Below are 19,021 nucleotides of genomic sequence, written 5' to 3'. Positions count from 1 at the left end.
ATATGGAAAAAAAAAAGATAATAGTGTTAATGTCATAGTGTAATTGTAAGGATTAAATGAGTTAATATCACATAACCGTTTAGAACAGTGCCTGGCTCATAGTAAGCACTCTATATTGAGCAGTTAGCATTATTATTATTATAGATGGAAAATGCTTTAGATATGCAAAGCAAACACCATAATTCATTCTTTATTTTATAAATATTCATTAATTATTATCTCTCAGGCATTGTGCTATGTAATCAAGTTGCAGAGGTGAATGATAAATTTGTCACCCTTAGGTTAAATATGGAGGAGTAGGTTAAAATTTATCTTAAAAATACCAGCATGTGTCAGGATCTGTGAAAACAATGATTGTGGCTGGATCGATACTTAAACACAAAAGGGTGAGCGGTGGTTATATTCAGATCAGTTGCTTAGAATGACTCTGTCTTTTTTTTTTCCCTGACAGTGAAAAAGAGTGGTTTAAATCCTACTTGTCTTGGATTGTTACAGGATTTTTCATTAAAATTGATTTTGCCAATTTTACTCAGGGTTGACTGTAAAGAATGAGGGAAATTATATTAGTGTATACTTGGAAATTTGGTAATTCCCCAAGGCATATTGAGATAACCTTACTGATAGTTAACCCTTCACTTCACACAATCTTAAGTGTATTTTGTTTTGTTTTTCGGCTTCTCAGAAGCTTTCTGCTGAGAGAGTAGGGAGGCTTTGATTCCCTTTGTTTCTGTTTTATTCAGAAAGAAGACAGGCCATTACACCCACACCCCAAGCGGTTAAAATGTTGAAGTGACTTGTGCACATCTGTCTTCAATACCATTTCCCCTTCTTCATTCACCTTGACAGCTAACTCTGAATTCTCTATTCTTTCTTATAACAGCTTTATGGAGTAAAATTGATATACAATGCACTGTGCATATTTAGCATATACAATTTGATGAGTTTAAACATATGCAAATGACAAAGGTGTGAAGGCAATTCAATGAAAAAAAAATACCCCATATACACTCTCGCACCCACACACACAAACACATCTGTATGCATACATATGATGAATTACCTTAGAATTAAATTCACAAATGTACATAAGGCATTTAGGCAGTCTCTGCTAGTACACGCTGAATGAAAAGTAGCTTTCATTATTGCACATATTTGGTCTGAAAATAACTACAGTCAACTGAAAAAAGGACAAAGAATCAAAGGAAAGGATATTAGGTTGAGAAAGTTGCCATCTATTTCTATTCTACTGACAGTTTTCATTATGTATAGATGTTGAATTTTGTTGAATTTTTTTTTTGTGTATCTACCCATTTATGATTGTTGTTTCTTCTTGGTGAATCGATCTAGGAACATACTTCTCTCAGAGATCCAGCCACTCGTGCTGTCTCACAGTTCTGCCTGGGTCCCTTTTGGGCAAACCAGTGAAAGAAATGAGAGAGAGAAAAAGTTGACAGAGATGCCTTCCACAGTCTTCAGTCCCCAAAGCCTCTTTTTCTAGATTTCCTCTCAGGGTTCTGATGCCTGTGCCACCACCACCACCACAACTGGATCACTCCATGAATGAGATTGCCTTTGGGGCAGCGCAAAAAGAAAAAAAAAAAAGTGGGACTTCCTCCTCATACACTCTAGCTCACAGGGACCTCCTATCCTGATCCTCTGGCCAGAAAGACAAGGTTTCTCTCAGGATTTTGTCTGTTCATGCCCCACTGCACAGTTTTGCAATGGGACTCTCTGTGGCTTAAAGCCAAGACAAAAGAGGAAAAAAGCCCAGAAATTTAGCCCCGTTATAGATTGTTCTTCAACATTCACCCCCTTCCTCTATCTGCCCATTATTGTTAATTTTTCAGAGTCCTCGTTTCGTTGCTTTTAGCATTTTGTTCAGGGGTTTTAGTTGTAATCATTGATAGAGACAGGCCTTGGTAGATTTATTACCTCTTGACCAGCACTGGAATTCAAATAACCTTGCTTCATGATGGTCAATGAGAATTCAGACACATATTAGTATAGATAATTCTAAAGCCCCATTCTTAATCACTGTATTCCACATCTTACGTATAAAGCATAATTTTTACTTTTATATATTTTATGCAAAATCAAAAGACTTGTGACCTATTATTTCTGTTGTGTTACCTGGAGATAGTGGAAAGAGAACAAGACCTAGAGCAAAAGAAAAGTCAATAAACAGAAAAAGAAAGAGAGAAAGGGCAATAAAATAGACAGAAGGATAGGTAGATGTGAGTTGGCTTGCATCATTAAAAAGATGTACTTTTCATATGTCTCAATTAGGGTTCAGGCAGGAAACAGATGTTATGCTACGAGAGTAACTAAAAAGAGTTTAATGAAGGCACTGTTTCCGAAGGGGTTGGCAGGGTAAGGAAAGTAACAAGGGATGCTGAAACACAAAGGGAGTCACAGCAGCTGAGATCCATTCCCATCCCTGTGCTTGAAGCGGCAAGAGGAGCAGTTATTAGAACCCACAGTAAGACACACCGTGTAGAGAGTTTGCAGAATTTTATTGGAATGGGTAACCATAGTGAGAGAAATGCAGTCACTGCCCTATACTTGTCAGGGAGGAATTAGGCAGTAAATACTCTGTCCTGTGTCTCCTCCTGCCCTCTTCTCTCCTGCTGGTGCTTTCTTGTTGTGTGAACTCAAACAGATGCCAGACTCCAGAGAGCCTGGATGAGGCAGCTCATAGATATCACCTTTCAGAGTAGGTTGGAGAAAAGCGGAAAGTGGTTATAGAGAACAAATGGGGAATATCTACTCCTTTTGCCCATCATTTTTCATTCTTATCTAACAAAGGGAAAACTCGTTTGTCTCATTACAAAATAACATCACTATAGTCTTAATATTACCTTTTACTTAAATTAAAATATTAGGACCAACTGTGCCATTCAGATATGATAGAAGAAAAAAGAGGGAACATAATTAATTTACATGAAACATAGCTACTGTAGTCCCCTCTTATATAGTTGATCTCAAAGCTAAGTTGATAAATAGCTTTTTTCTTCCATGACCCATTCTGTATTTCTCTTACCCTCCACCGGCATGTTGACTGGTTGTATCTTTAATCTGGTGGGATGAAGGAAACTTTATTCCCAGAGGATACAAGTCCTCAGTAGCCCTATATTTATTGGTTGCTGCAGTTCTCCATTTTCCACTGTGCATGGAAGTTTACAAGGTGACCTAGTGAATCCTTTGGACTTCAGAAATAGCTACTGTGCAATTTCCCTTTGACAATAAGGATAAATCACCATTTCTAGTAAAGTGACATTATTTTCTACCAATTGTTTTAGCACCATGAGGAGCCCTAAGTAACCAAAGTACATTGTGATTGGCAGAATAATATCACTCCAAAGATGTCTGTGTCCTAATCCCTGGAATCTGTGAATATGTTACCTTACGTGGTGAAGGGGAATTCAGGTTGCAGATTAAAACTGTGAATAAACTGACTCTAAAATAGGAAGATTATCCTGGATTATCTATGTGAGCTCAGTGTAATCACAAGTGTCCTTAAACGTGGAAGAGGGAGGCGGAAAAAGGGAGATAGAGGGAGGTGTGACTACAGAAGAATGGCTAGAGAGAAGTCACATTGCTGGCCTTGAAGATGGAGGAAGGGGACCATGAGTGAAGGGATATGTGTAGCCTCCAGAAATGGTAAAAGTCAAGGACAGGAATTCTCCCTTAGAGCCTCTACAAAGGAATGCTGCCCTGCTGGCATCTTGATTTTAGTACCACGAGATCCATGTTGCACTTCTAACCTACAGAACTGCAAGATGATTAATTTGTGTTAAGACACTAAACTTGTGATGATTTGTCACAACAACAATAGAAATAATTTTCGACATACGCTGTCAGTTCCAATTTAATGGACCCATGATTCTGCTTCTTGATGGAAGCATTTCTCTCTTGAGAAATAAGTACTCCAAATCCACTGAGCCCAAGGCTGAGAGGAAAAGAATAAAGAATTCCTTCAGTGGGACGGGACATTCTGACCTCCATTCCTTGATTCCCAAACCCATGCATTCTGGCTTTGGGGGAATAATGTCATATGTTGGTTGCTGACTTAAGTCATTTTCCATATTCTATTGGACCATGTCTCAACTTCTCAGTGTTGCCCCGGATGACAAATAACTGAGACTTCGATAGGCCATTCCATCATTCTATCAATCCAGCTGCTTCTGGTGTTGGTATACATATAAGACCAGTGAATACATCAGTCATAAGCCCATTGCATACCTTCTTCACTGTAAAATAAATTTTTTGGTTAGAGACAGTATTAGTGTAGTCTATCAAGGAATTATGTAAATCTGAAAATGATGTTGCTCTCAGAAATTTTGTAGGCCGAGGAGGTAAGTATAAATATGAAATATGTATTTCTTTCTATGAAGACAAATTGAGACCCTCTCCATGGTGGAAGGTATTCAGTGCAATCAGAGTGTCTGGTGGGTTTGACTTGGAATGATGCCATAACGGGAACCTATCCGTGTCCTTTGCATTTGGCAGTTTTGGCACTTGCGATGTTTAAACTAGGCTGTTAAATAGATGAAGAACTTTTATCCCTGCCTGTGCCTACTGATTATCCACTGAATTATATGCAAATGTTGGTACTGAGTAATATCTTATCATCTATGATTTGTATAAATCTGATTTGACAATCAACTCTTTGTGCTATCACACTCATCTTCAAATATTCTTCTATATAAGTCCTTGACCAATGGGTTAGGGACTCTGAATGAGTGTAGATTCCTGCCTCAGGCCATATTTTCCATGCTGTAAAATAAACAACCAAATATCCTATGTGGAATTCATCCAACTAGGAACATACTATTTTATTGCTGTATTCCATGGCCACCCTAACTGGGGAGGTAATGCAGCAACTCTTTACTTCCAACTGGTTCCATGTTACCTTGCAGACCCATCTGTATACCTGGCCTGCATCTTTCTTCCTCTGTTCCAGGAAACTCCCCAGGTGGCCATAACTACTCGTGAAGTTTAATTTTGCATTCTGCAACAGCTGGGGCCAGATGCCATACAATGGGATGCTTCCCTGCACGTTATATGCTATGATTTGATGGATCAGTAACACGCAGTCCAGACGGGAGTTTAGGTGGCATAGTTATCTGATGTGTTAGGATCAAATACTGAGTTGCCACCAAAACTACTTTTTAAGTGGAGAACAAGTATGGGCAGAATATCGCATAGCCTCATTCTAAGACCTTACGGATTTGTACCATGGGTCCCCATTAGGGTTTGCAAGAGATTCCATAGAACCTCTCAACCTATTCTTACTATGAATTCTGGGCTTGGGGAAATAACTACAGGAGAGTTCTGTAGTTCCACTGAACCTGTTATGAGAAGAACTAAGGCCAAAGCTCTATCTGTCACTAACTTCCAAGAGCCCCGCTTTGACCAATTGTCTATAATGGCATTTTGTTGTGTCTGCAGCCTGGCAGGAGTTCTGAGCCAATATCTAATGTCCCTTAGAAAGTATGGATATTTTCCTTCCTCTAATGCACAGACACCTTGACAAATAGCTGACAGTACCTCAGGAGAAAGCTTCTGAGAAGATTCAAAAAATATGTACTGCAGAGTCCTTCATTGAATAGACATGACCTTCCTTTCATTGAAGGAGCTTCAGATTTGTGACCTGGAGAAGACCCCATGAATCCCTACTACTGTATCTGAACTTACATTGTTGTCTGCTAAATCTAGAATTTTCCATTAATTTAATCAAGAAGCATCTTAGGCTTGCTAGTCTGGTCATTTATTTTCTCCTTAGGGACACCATGATCAAGTAGCCGTTGTCACAGAACCTTGCGTTCAAACTGCCCTAATCACTACTCTTTCAACCCCTATGTGGCCTCAATCAACCCCTTTGATTCTGGTGGTGACTGTTGCTTTCTTGCACCTACACTCTGGGATCCTATTATTTTTGTTCATAACAGGGAAATCATTATCACTGTGCACCCATCCCCCCTCACCTCTAGCTTGCAAAGTTTTGAAGAATGCTGGTGGGTCCTCAATAATAATTTATGTCTTAGTGAGGTGAGTGTCCTATGGGCCCCCCTAGAAGATGTGGTTAAGAAGTGGTTGATTAGATTGTACATAATGACTCCACTTCACTCCCTGGACCCTAGAACTTCCTTCTCAGTATGCCAGGGAGTTCTGGTATCTCAATCAAATGTAGGTGCTCTTGAGTACAGGTTTCAGTTAACCAACCCGTCAGATTGTTGACCCAAGTCTAACGTGCTTGAGCCAACACATTAAATTCTGAATCCTAGGTAAATGTACTCAAATACATTTGGGCCAGTATATTTTTTCCTCCTAGTTTTAATATGTTGAGATACACATTCTCTGAATTTCCATACTTACAAGTTGACAATATCCTACCAATTTGGGCTATAAGCTGTATCTTCAAAGAACACATCTTGTCAATCTTCTGGGATATTCTGTGTTTTAATTCTATTTATGGACCCAAAGGCAAGGAGGTGGTAAGGGAGGCTCCAGAGGAGATTTTGTATGACTTTATGAGACAAATTCTCCAAGTGAAATCAATGTATGATTTTCTTTTAGATGGGGGAAGAGGGACTTCTTTCACTAGCAAGGATGTTTTTTGAGCATAAGGGGCATTGAAAATTGAGGTTGTAAATCTGCAACTCTTTTTATTAATACCTGAACTTGATTCTCATTCATAAGTGATTTGCTGTTACAGGCAATATTATATTCCTTTAAAGCTGATATCATTTTTCTGATTTTCCACTTGTACCTATAATTTTGAATTCATGACTTTCAATAAAAACTTTTTTATGTGTGTATTTTCTTAAGGGCAATCAGAGCAGCCATCTCACCCTGCAATCTTGTAATCACCATTGTCACCATAGCAACCTTATACCAGCCCCTTAATCTTCCAATGCCTTGCCTCTCCTTGCTCTCCATCCCTACCATTACTAGTGACACATGGAGCAATCTTGATACCAGTGCCTGCCACAGTTTACCAGTGTCTTATTTCCCCCAGCAAACGTGATCATTGACGTGTGTAACCAAATCCCAGAATTCCTTTGTGATGGCTGTTTCCTCAAGCCACTTCTGGGAAAAATTGTTGGATTATCTCATCAGGAAGGAAATGACACACTCAAAAAGAAAAAGAAAATTAAATAAAAGGGCAATTTAAAAGGTGTGGGAAGGATAAGGGACTGCAAAGCAACCAGGATCTAGCAACAACTGGAAGATTCTGGCAAACCTTACTTGGAAGGGCTTGGGGGAACAAGCTGTTGTTGCAGCTGAATGCCATGGGAGGGTAGCAGCCGGACAAGAGCCACTGTCTTAGGTGGAGGAGCACAGTTGCTGTACCAAAGCCTGCCAATAGGGAGCTGAGGGAACACATTCTCTGACTTCTTTCCTCTGATCTACTGCTGGAGCATCCCCCCACAGGACCTACCAGAAGCCAGAGGATGAGAAAACCCAGAGGGTGCAGCACACCCTGGCCAGACCTCAAGCCAGAGAGAAGTTCCAGTGGATGGAGAATGGATGTTGAGTGCAACCAGGGAATATGCAGGATGCCCTTGAGTGTAAGACCCATTCTTGTTTCAGAGATATTAAAATGGGAAAACGTGCCTTCAATGTGCTTTTCAAACTTAACGAAATACAGTAATACAGAACTAGATAAGAATATGAAAATGATTTAGGAAGGTAAAAGATATAGAGCAGGCCCTTGAGGAATTTGTTTATTTTAATGGTACATTAAGTGTTAGACTTTCTGACAGTAGCAGGGGAAACAAAAAAAAACATGAATAATAAAAATTTAATTGTTTGATGAAACGGAACAGACAATTAATCTAGATTTTTTTCCTTAGGCCAATTTCAAGAAGAATACACCCTATAAATCTTTATTTTAAGGTATAATGATTCTAGTCCCAATATAAAGGAAATCCTTCAAAACAGGAGTTTGGGCATGGAAGCATTTTAGGTAGAAAAAGAATGCTTCTAAGCAAGGCCTAGGAGACAACTCTTGCATGTGATTTCTTCATAATTTTATGTATTAGAGGAGATTGTTATTTGGCTTCATTTCAAGTGTAACTCAAGGCAAAATTGAGAACAACCTGTAGTTTATCCCTTTAGCCTCGGCTTTTCTTAATTTTACCATTTTCCCCTCCATATGGCACTTATCTCAAACTGCAAATATGAAAAACAAAACAAAACAAAGCTTATTTTTGCATCAGGTATTTTGTAAAGTCCTGAATAAAATTAATACCAAAAAGTTATATTAGTGGATGTTAAGTAATTTCCACATACTTATTAAATTCAAATTAGTAAAATGATTATAAGAATTTATTTTAATGAAAATTAAATAATGGGGAGAGAAGGTATTTCAATAGAACCTTGGTGAATTGCAAAACCCAGACCTGCTGAGAGACTACTTAAGACATTGACTTATAAAATTCATAAATTGTTAGAAGTGAGAGAAAATATAATTTGGAGAGTTGTGGTATTCATCCTGTACCATTGAGTACTGAACAGGTAAGAAGCTTCCCTCCCGGGAACAGATTGCATTTTCTTTAGAGAGAAACACAAAGGCAGTACCTTGGGAAGAGTGTCAAAATCAAATAATAATTTCAATCTACAATGCCTGTTATCTAAAGAATTCAGCCACTCACTTCCCTGGTGGTCCAGTGGTTAAGAATCCATCTGCCAATGCAGGGGACATGGGTTCGATCCCTGGTCTGGGAAGATCCCACATGCCGTGGAGCAACTAAGCCTGTGCACAACAACTACTGAGCCTGCTCCTAGAGCGCACGAGCCACAACTACTGAGCCCACGTGCCATAACTACTGAAGCCCGTGCACCTAAAGCCTGTGCTCCACAACAAGAGAAGTCACCTCAATGAGAAGCCCACACACTGCAACGAAGAGTAGCCCTCGCTCGCCGCAACTGGAGAAAGCCTGCGTGCAGCAACGAAGACCCAAAGAAGCCAAAGAATAAATAAATAAAATTTAAAAAAAAAAGAACTCAGCCACATTTGCTTGTTAGCTTTCAGAACATACTTGTGACATGTCTATTGAACTGTAATTCCCTTTTTTGTTATAAAGAAATTGAGGCATAGAGAAACTGACATGTACTAACTTCTATTGAGGTCATTTAAGCAGGGTCTATTATTAAGAGACATGCCAGACTTGATGCGTGATATAATAAGGGACACGTTAAACAAATAGAATCTGCCCTTTCTAGAGTCCCTGTTGATAATGGAGGATTTAGAAAGCCATATTTGTATTATGCCATCTCCTCCCCTCTCATACTCAGCCGTATCTGATTGGATCATCAGTAAGTACATGAACTAGAATTATCAATAATTAGACCGTCTGGTAACTTGGTCAAGCAACGATGATCTCTAGGTAATACTTTTCCAGGAAAAAAATTAAAATCAAGAAATTAGAAGTAAAAGCAGAACTGAAGAAGCACGTGTAGGGTATCTATGGGACTTCATAATATTGCAGAAACAATTATAAAACATACTTAAAATTTTCAAAGAATTAGAGATGATATATTTTTTTCAATTCCTTTTTAAATTTTAGAATAAACATTACTCAATGCATTAAAACACATAATAACAGAGTGACAAGTGTCTAAGATTTTACCCAATTGCAAGCCAACAAATGAGCCTGCCACTGTTCCCTGGATGCTGTTTGAAGACACAAGATTAGAGACAAAGGACCATTTATTACTGATAAGCAATAGCAGTAGCTGGAGTGCCAGCATTTTTGTGCCGGTTTCCCAAGCCACAATTCCTACAGGGGGACATGAAGGCAGCAAGATGACACTTGTGTATGCAGTGAATCACATGAAAGGGGAGGAACCCCAAGTTTAGGGAGCTCGATTCGCTTATAATAGGCAGTACACATACCTGTCATTTTCTCAGAAGGGAAATCTTCCAAGGCTGTAAGCAAATCTGTCTTTTCTCTAAGGGAAACACTATCTGTATCTTCCAAGGCTATTTTCAATATAAACACACTTTAAAAGACCATGTAGAACAAAGGCAGTCATTGTACAGAAACATGACCCCATGAAGGATTGTCTCCCAAGACAGTGTATCACATACATAAGATTATTTCTTCACACACAAGAGATGAAAATGAATGGAACACATAAGAATCCTTTGTGAGACATGTAAACATTTTATACACAGAGAAATGGTAATTAAGTAAAGTTTGTTTTTTAGCATTATCTGATTGTTTTTAACCTTCAATTTTTTCTAGATACGAGTTTATTAATATCACTAATGTAATAAATAAGGTTTTTAACGCTGCATGATAAAACTTTGCACGTTTAACTGTTTTTCTGTGCTTAATTCCCCTAAATTCAATATCTAAGTTTTCATGACTGTTTCTAAATTGCACATAATAATTTTAATATATAAGATGGTTTGATTTTGCACCAGACTTCTTTTCTATTCCACTAATGTCTCTGTAATGTTTTCCAATTTTTTTACTGTTGTGAAATAAACATTATACAAACTTTACTCTCATAGCCATTGTGAAGCATACAGTTCTATGGTATTAAGTACATTCATATTGTTGTGCAGCTATCACCACCAGCCATCTCCAGATCTCTTCATCTAGCAAAACTGAAACTCTGTGCCCATTAAATAATACTTCTTAATGTAATACTCAGGTAAATAGATGATAAGAATATAATCTGCATCAGACACCATTCTACTCAGTAGTCTAATTAAAGTGACCAGGTTAGGATACATGGCTAATATTTTGATTATTGCTATCTGTAAACCATCCTAAAGTCTAATATCCAGAAATGTAGGCCTCAGATTTATCAAACATCATGGAAAAGTTCCCTTCCTATGACAAGCAGGGTTATTCTACAAGAGTTGAGTGTATTGTAATCCATAGTTCTACATATGTTTATTCAGGATGCTCTCGTTGTACCTATAGTTTCCAAAGTAAATGCACACAATTATTTCAATGCCTCTGGAATTCTCTTTGCTGCTCAGTTTATATGGATATATCTTCTATATTCAGCAACATATATAGAAATCGATGGACCTGATTTTTCACTGATGGGGCAGTGGTCAATATTTTTGCATTTCTAACAAAATCCAATCCTGAAACCATGAATTCTTTCGGGGGAAAACTATTTAGTTAACACAAGATTTGTCCATATTATATTGCCATAGTCTCTCCATATCCAAATTTCTTTCCTTAGCGTCTTCTGAGGATAATTATCAGTCCTAAGAATTCCAAATGGGCTTGGCTAAAGCCTCATGTCTCAGGTATACATTTTATTTGTATCTTTCTTAGCCATCAATCTGTTCATCTGTATCGAGGTCTTAGTATCTCTTTTCATATAAATGTTACTATCAAAAGAACTTATTCTATAGTGGAATATTACAGAACTTCTCCCAATTCATTAAGCTCTTATACTTTGCCTTCTTTGTGAGCTTGGAAGATCTCCATGGTTATTCTCTACAAATACAGTGAGAGGGACCAAAACAAGCTCACCCCCTTACTCTTTCTTAACACTCTTCTGAGGTTAGAGCCACCCATACTGTCTCACAACTTATTTTATTTTCTTTCATTGACTGTTTTCTGCTTTACTAAGCATTTAAATTAGTTTTACTTTATTTTATCATATAAAACTTATGTTTACTAACCCAATTTTCTTATTGACAATTGCTAACCTGACATCTGCCTCTTTATATATATCAGAATTTTTTTTTTGTTTAGGTCTCCAGACCCTTCTGTGTTTAAAGGTAATTAAAAACTTTCTTCTAAGTTCTTACAGGGAAACTATTTTGCTGAAGATCATCTTACCTACACTTTTCAAATAAATACTGATTGCAGATATTTTTAACAGAACTCCCTTTAGTCTATTACTCAAAATGACAGAACAGTTAGAAATTAAGGTGAGCCTAAATTTGTTACCTAAACAGTTGAATAAACTAGATCTCTTAATCTTTTCTAAATTAGGGTTGAATCATTTAAATTTTAAGTTGGATATTAATTGGAGTATTTGCTGCTTTTATACTAAGTATTGTGGAAATGCATGGATATCAAGTATTCTTTTTACTCTGCTGTAATACTACCATTACAAAACATTTTTTGTTATGGAAAATTTCAAGTAAGTGCAAGCATATAAAAGAATAATATAATAAATCCTCTATGTACCCATCTTACATCTTCAACAATTGTCACTCATGGACAAACTTGTTTCAGTTTTGTCCCTGCCCACTCAGCCCCACTGGATTATTTTGAAGCAACTTCCAGACATAACACTTTTCATCTTTAAATATTTCACTAAGTATTTAAAAAAGATAAAGACTTTCGTAAAGCACAATCATTATACCATTATACTATTTGGAAATACAAAGTAATTCCTTTCAATAATTTAAAATCCAATCAATATTCAAAATTTCTTAATTGTCTACTGTTTATTTCCCTTGATTTACTTTTCATGCTTGTAGCATTGTTTGACACGCTCCCTGCATTTTCTGTAAACTGATGGTTAAATCTAGAGGTTTGATCAGATTCAGGTTTGATTTTTTATTTTATTTGGTTAGAATTATTATTTTATTTTTTAATTAAAAAAATTTTTTTAACATCTTTATTGGAGTATAATTGCTTTACAAGGGTGTGTTAGTTTCTGCTTTATAACAAAGTGAATCAGCTATACGTATACCTAATATCCCCATATCTCCTCCCTCTTGCGTCTCCCTCCCACCCTCTAGGTGGTCACAAAGCACTGAGCTGATCTCCCTGTGCCATGCGGCTGCTTCCCACTTGCTATCTATTTTACATTTGGTAGTATATATAAGTCCATGCCACTTTGTTATCATGTACTTCCATCAAGAGGTACCTAGTCTCTGGTTGTCCTTTGTTTTATGACATTAGCAAACATTGATGATTATTGTTTAGATTATTTCATTATAGGTTTGCAAAGTGGGAATATTCTACCTTTATTATTTATTCTTCCTTTTTTTTTTTCTTAAGCTGGAATGTGGCTGCAGAGAATCAGCTATTAGATTTGGTTACTCCAAAGTTTTGTTCACATAGAAAGGATGCATGCTTGACTATTTCTCTTAGTGTACTAATGTTTAATAAAATTAATTATTTTCCAAGCATCCATCTTAGGAGACTACTAACTGTATTTTAAAAATATACTTCTGAACTCATTTGACTTATTTCAATCTACTGCAGTTATTTTTTCTGAGACTCAAGCTACCCCACCTTTGCCTGGTAGAAGGCTCTTCAAGTTAACTCTTGAGTACTTCAGACAGGGTCACAGAAGTTTAAATAGTTTTATTGCTTTCTATTATAAGATGTCCCAGACACATCTTGCATAATTCCTCTGCCAGCCTTGTGATCAGCTAGTTCTTTATGGAGCTTTGGTTTATTTTTAGTGGGAAAGACAATAGATATCACAATCTAGGCATTAGGATGCTTGTTATTGCCAAGGTGATCTTTTATTTCTTTTCCTAGTCATTTTCAGTGGACAAAATTAGAGAAAATGTACGTTTTTAAAAACAGACTTTATTTTTAAGAGCAGTGTCAGGTTCACAGCAAAATTGAGCAGAAAGTAGAGAGAGCTCCTGTAGGTCTCCACATGTGTAGACTCCCACTTTATCAACATCTAACAGAGTGGTACCTTTGTTACAACTGGAGAAGCCATATCGACACATCATTATCATCAAAAGCCCACAGTCTCTATTAGCGTCACTCGATGTATATTCTGTGGGTTTTGACAAATGTATAACGGCATGTATCCATTATTATAGTATCATACAGAATAATTTTACTACCCTAAAATATCCTCTATATTCTGCCTATCCACTCCTTCTTCCCCTCTAACCTCTGGCAACTTTTCATCTTTTTATGGTCTCCATAGTTTTGCCTTTACTAGTATGTCATATTGTTGTAATCATGCAGTTTGTAGCCTTTTCAAACTGACTTCTTCTCCCATGTCTTCTCATGGCTTGATACTTCCTTTCTTTATAGTGTTGAGTACTATTCCCTTGTCTGGATATGCCACAGTTTATTTATCCATTCACCTACTAAAGCGCGTCTTGTTTGCTTCCAAATTTTGGCAATTATGAATAAAGTTGCTATAAACATCTGTTTTGTGTGGACATAAGTTTTCAATTCATTTGAGTAAATACCAAGAAGCATGATTATTGGATTCTATGATGAGTATGTCTAGTTTTGTAAGAAACCGCCAAACTGTCCTCCAAAGTGGTTGTGCTATTTTGCATTCCCACCAGCAATGAATGAGAGTTCCTGTTGCTCCACATCCTTGCTATCATTTGATGTTGTTAGTGTTTTGGATTTTCACCATCATTTTCTTTTAATTTAATAAAAAATGCATATTAAGTTCATACTGATATTTCCAATTGTAACTTGAGAAAAAAAAAGTTTTTACTTAAATTATTTATTTCATATGTGTATCTCTTTCTCTTAAACCATAAACTTTCTAATGATACATGCATAATTATTTTTTTGCCTCAGCCTTTAATATATATATAACTATATATATATCACTATTGAAAAATATCACTTTGAGTAATAGTCTTCTAGTTCTATAGAAACTGTTAAATTAAAATTTTTCCTCCTGAACATTCCCACCAACCACAAACAAAAACAAACAAATCACTAATTAGTGACCTTGGAATCAAGGACCTGAGGCCTACAATGCCTCTCTGATAGAACATTAAACCTTGATTACTATCTTCGGTTATATTCCAGAAGCCACAATGACTTTGGGCCATTGGGAAGAATAAGGCAGTGCCATGTGAGCTCTTAAGACACATGTACTTAATAACTACAATATTATCTTTGCTTAATATGTATAAAATTTCTGTTTTACCAATTACCCTTTATGTTAAAATCACTCCATATTTTTTAAGTGTTAGCTAGGTAAGTTTAATTTCTTTCCATTACAAAACCTATAAAGAGAATAATTTTACATGTAATAAAATATTAAGAGTGGGATCTAATCCCTTTGCGTATGGCGCATATGGCAAGGGGTTAGGAGAGGGTGGCCTTGATCTTTATTAGAAAATTTTCAAGGACCCATTAATGGATAGAACCAGAATATTGAATTCTAAATGATGAACAGAATGCTTCTATGTCCAAAAGCATATATATGATGGTGAGAAAATGAGAATATTTCTGTGAACGAAATTCCTTCCTGCAATTACTTATTAAGTCAAAGTTTCATTTTGCAATGTGGTACGTACTGGAATTCAGAAATCTAGGCAAGATGTTCCGTTCAGCCATCCCAGGCCCATTATCTTTATGTTAAGTGATTTTCCTTTTTTGGGTGGTTTTGAATTAGCAGTTAATCAACCAAAGAAAATGATTGATGTTTTTTCTTAGAGACTATCATTATAAAATTAGCAATCTGTCTCACTGCTTCACAATTGAGCGTTCTGTTTTGTGTCCTGGGGAAGATCATAACATCACAAATGTGTTTAGTACTGTCTTGTCTTCCACATCCTCTTCATCTCAACTGATTTGGCATAACCTAACTCAATTTTGACTTTCTGGTAATTAAACATTTAGTCTTGAACAGATTTTTATCAATATGATATCATTATGCCTCACTCTTTCTTCATAGCCTGCAAATAGAACTTTACAGGGGCTCTGTAACTGCCACAGGAAAGTAGCAATATAAACACCAAATGAATGATTCTGTTGTTTTATGGCTTTTATTTTAACATTACTTTCCAAAGTATACTGAAGAAATAAGTTTATGGATTTTTCCTTACAGAAGAATGGTTCTAACAGTTTGACTAATTATATAGGTCTATTGAAATATTTTTTAAATGTATTTTGGTAGTCCAAATAAGAGCTTTTCCCCCCCGTGATAGCAAAGTAGGAATATTAGTAATTTTTCAAAATTAAAAATTAGCCACATTACAGGTTCAACCTAAGCAGCACGATGATGTGTGTTTAAAATGTTCTTCTACTTAAGATGTCAAAATTTAAAATAAAAATTTAAACTAATTACCAAGAGGGTATTACTAGAATAAATGAGGGTGGTACCTATGGGACAGAGGTGGAAGTAGGGAAGATTTTATTTTAATAGGGAGTCAAATGTCTGCATATTGTTCCAAAATGGAACTCCAATTTTAGAATTTAGAACAGGAACTACTAGTGGAGGGTCTTTCCAGCTGGCACACTTCAGATCATGTGATCTCAGCACCAATATGCACTACCTATTTCTGAAACAGATCCATCTTGGGAAAACTAAACTCATTTAAATAAATGTCCAGGATTTTCAACTGTTTTCCTTTGTTACATATGTTTTGTTGTTGTTGTTATAGATGTTTTAAAAGCATCTTTTGCAGACAATAACTGCTATTGAAAGAGTATTATTCTTGCCCTGAGTTACATAATTAACTCTTAGAGCTAAAAAAAAAAAAAAAGGACATTTTTGTACTTGAATCTGACTAATCCATTTTTTTCTAAAATTGTGTAACATTTAAATATTTAATTTTTAGGAGTAGTTCACCTTTTATTTCTCCCTTATTAATAGCATGGAAGACTTGAGGAAGAAGAATCTTCTTAAAAACCTCTAGATTGTGGACACATGTCAGTAGCATAATGGAAGATCACTATGATTCAGAGTTGGCATGTAGAAATATAGCTAGGGCCTCATGAGAATGGGATCAGATTGGGAACTTTTTAGAGCCAAGGAGTGGAATTTGGGGTGGGGGTAAAGATGAATTATTTCAGTTGAATATCTGAGTTAGTTTGGGTAGGGCAGTGAAACATTTAGTGATACACAGAACCAGAGCTAGACCCTGATAACAAATCGAAATTACAATGGAGTGATCACACTTCAGGTGTAAAAAAAAAGGGAATCAGGCGGCCATTGAGGATCTGGCTCAGACTTGCCTCTACATCACTGAGAACCTGAATTTCTTTGAACTGTACCAGACCCAAGGACACCACCAGCCATATTCAGAACACCACCTGCCAGCTGCAACCTTGTAGTCTCAAGTTCTCCCCTTATAACTATGCATGCATTTCAGACCCCAACCAATCCTAACTTCACAAGCACCTTTACTTCTTGACAGTTCCAATTATAATTCTTGATAAACAACTCAAGTAACTAACAATAACCTTGTGGTTTTTGCTTTTGTAAGCCTCTCCCATTTTGTACTCCGGCAGAACACAATTCAAGTGCTTCTATTGTCTCCTGGGCTGCAGTCCTAACAAACCCCAAGTAAACACCTTTTTATTTCAGTCAGTTCTCCATTTCCAAAAGTTTGGTTAACAACCATATTGTGGAGATATCCCATAAAATAGAAAGCAGTGAGTGATGAAAAGAAAAGCCAATATATGATCTATTAGAAAAAGCTGTGGCTCATGTATCACCAGACCACAAACAGATATACAATTATGGAGAATTCTTAGTCTCTCTGTCAGCCGTTTCTCATGCTCATAGTGTGTTTGTCATTGTATTGATTATTTCAAAATATTGGGTTTAGAGATAACCCTTTCTTAGAAAAGGCTGGTATTTAATAGCAGAAAAATGTTATATAGTGTTTCTTATTTTATATATGGATTCAGTAAATAGTATTTAATTTATTCCATTCAATTAAAACTTTTTGTCGTGCTTATAATTTTTTATGCATTGCTGAGCCAGAAAAAAAAAAATTAAGAGAAATTCTCAGAGGCAAAAATATAGTTAAGAGCACAAATCTAGAGAGGTGAATGAGCAAATGACAAGTCCCCGGCTGCCCTGGAGAAATCCACTTTTACACAGCTGGTTCCATGGCTGAGGCCATGGAGTCAAAAGGCTAAGCCTAGATCCTGTTCCATGTCTGAAGTCTAATAGGAGACCCTTCAGATAAGGCCAGACCAAGAAAGTTGCCTCTTCTGTGAAAGACTGGATACAAAATAAGTATTCTCTGCAAATGTTCTGGATGGAAGGAGAAAAATAAAATCTCCCTTGAGATAAACTAAGTAGACATAGACCCTTGAGAGGATTTGTGGTCAAACTCAAACTCGTGTTTGCAAGCTGTTTCACCTCCAGTAACACATCTGTATCCAAGCAGATTTAAGGAACAAAGACAAAAGGTAAAGACAAAGGACAAAAGGCTTGTATTAGTAAAGTTTTACCTTTTTATCAGAACAGCAAGTCCTCCTCAGATACTTGTTTGTAGATGACATGTTCAGAAAATTGAAACTGGTTGACCATAAACTCCTGGAACTAATAAGCAATTGTAGCAGGGTTGCAGGTTTCAGGGTTAATATACAAAAGTCAATTGTTTTCTGAAAAAGAAAAATGACTGGTGTGGAGAAATTGGAATATTTTTTGTACTGCTGATGGAAATGTCAAATAGTATAACTGTTATGGAAAACAGTTATGGTGGTTCAAAAATTTAAAAATAGAATTACACATAATCCAGCAATCACACTTCTGGATATATAATAAAAGAACTAAAAGTAGGGACTCAAATTTCTATTTGTACACCAAGTTCATAGCAGAATTATTCACAGTACCCCAAAGGTGAAAGCAACCTAAGTGTCTACCAACAGATGAAAGGATAAACAAAATGTCGTATATATACACAATGGAGGAGTATTTGGTCTTAAAAAGGGAGGAAATTCTGACACATGCCACAACATAGATGATCTCTGAAGACATTATGCTAAGTGAAATAAGACAGTCACAAAAAGACAAATACTGTATGAGTCCACTTACATAAGGTATATAGGATAGTAAAATTCAAAGACAGAAAAAATAATGGTCATTGTCAGGGGCTGGGGGCAGGGGAAATGGGGAGTTGTTTCATGGGTACAGTGTTTCAGTTTAGAGAGATGAAAATGTCCTGGAGATGGATAGTGGTGATGTTTGAAATCACCATGCTGAAGTACAACATGTGAACTTACTGAATGTCACTGAACTGTACACTTAAATTAAGTTAAAATGGTAATTTTATGTTATGTATATTTTAGCACAATAAAAAATTCACTAAAAAAAGTCAATTGTTTTCTTATAT

Source organism: Balaenoptera physalus, assembly GCF_965194825.1.
Source record: "Balaenoptera physalus genome assembly, chromosome: 9".
Taxonomy (NCBI): Eukaryota; Metazoa; Chordata; class Mammalia; order Artiodactyla; family Balaenopteridae; genus Balaenoptera; species Balaenoptera physalus.
The sequence above is the reverse complement of the archived record's forward strand: the minus strand, read 5'-3'. Positions refer to the sequence as shown.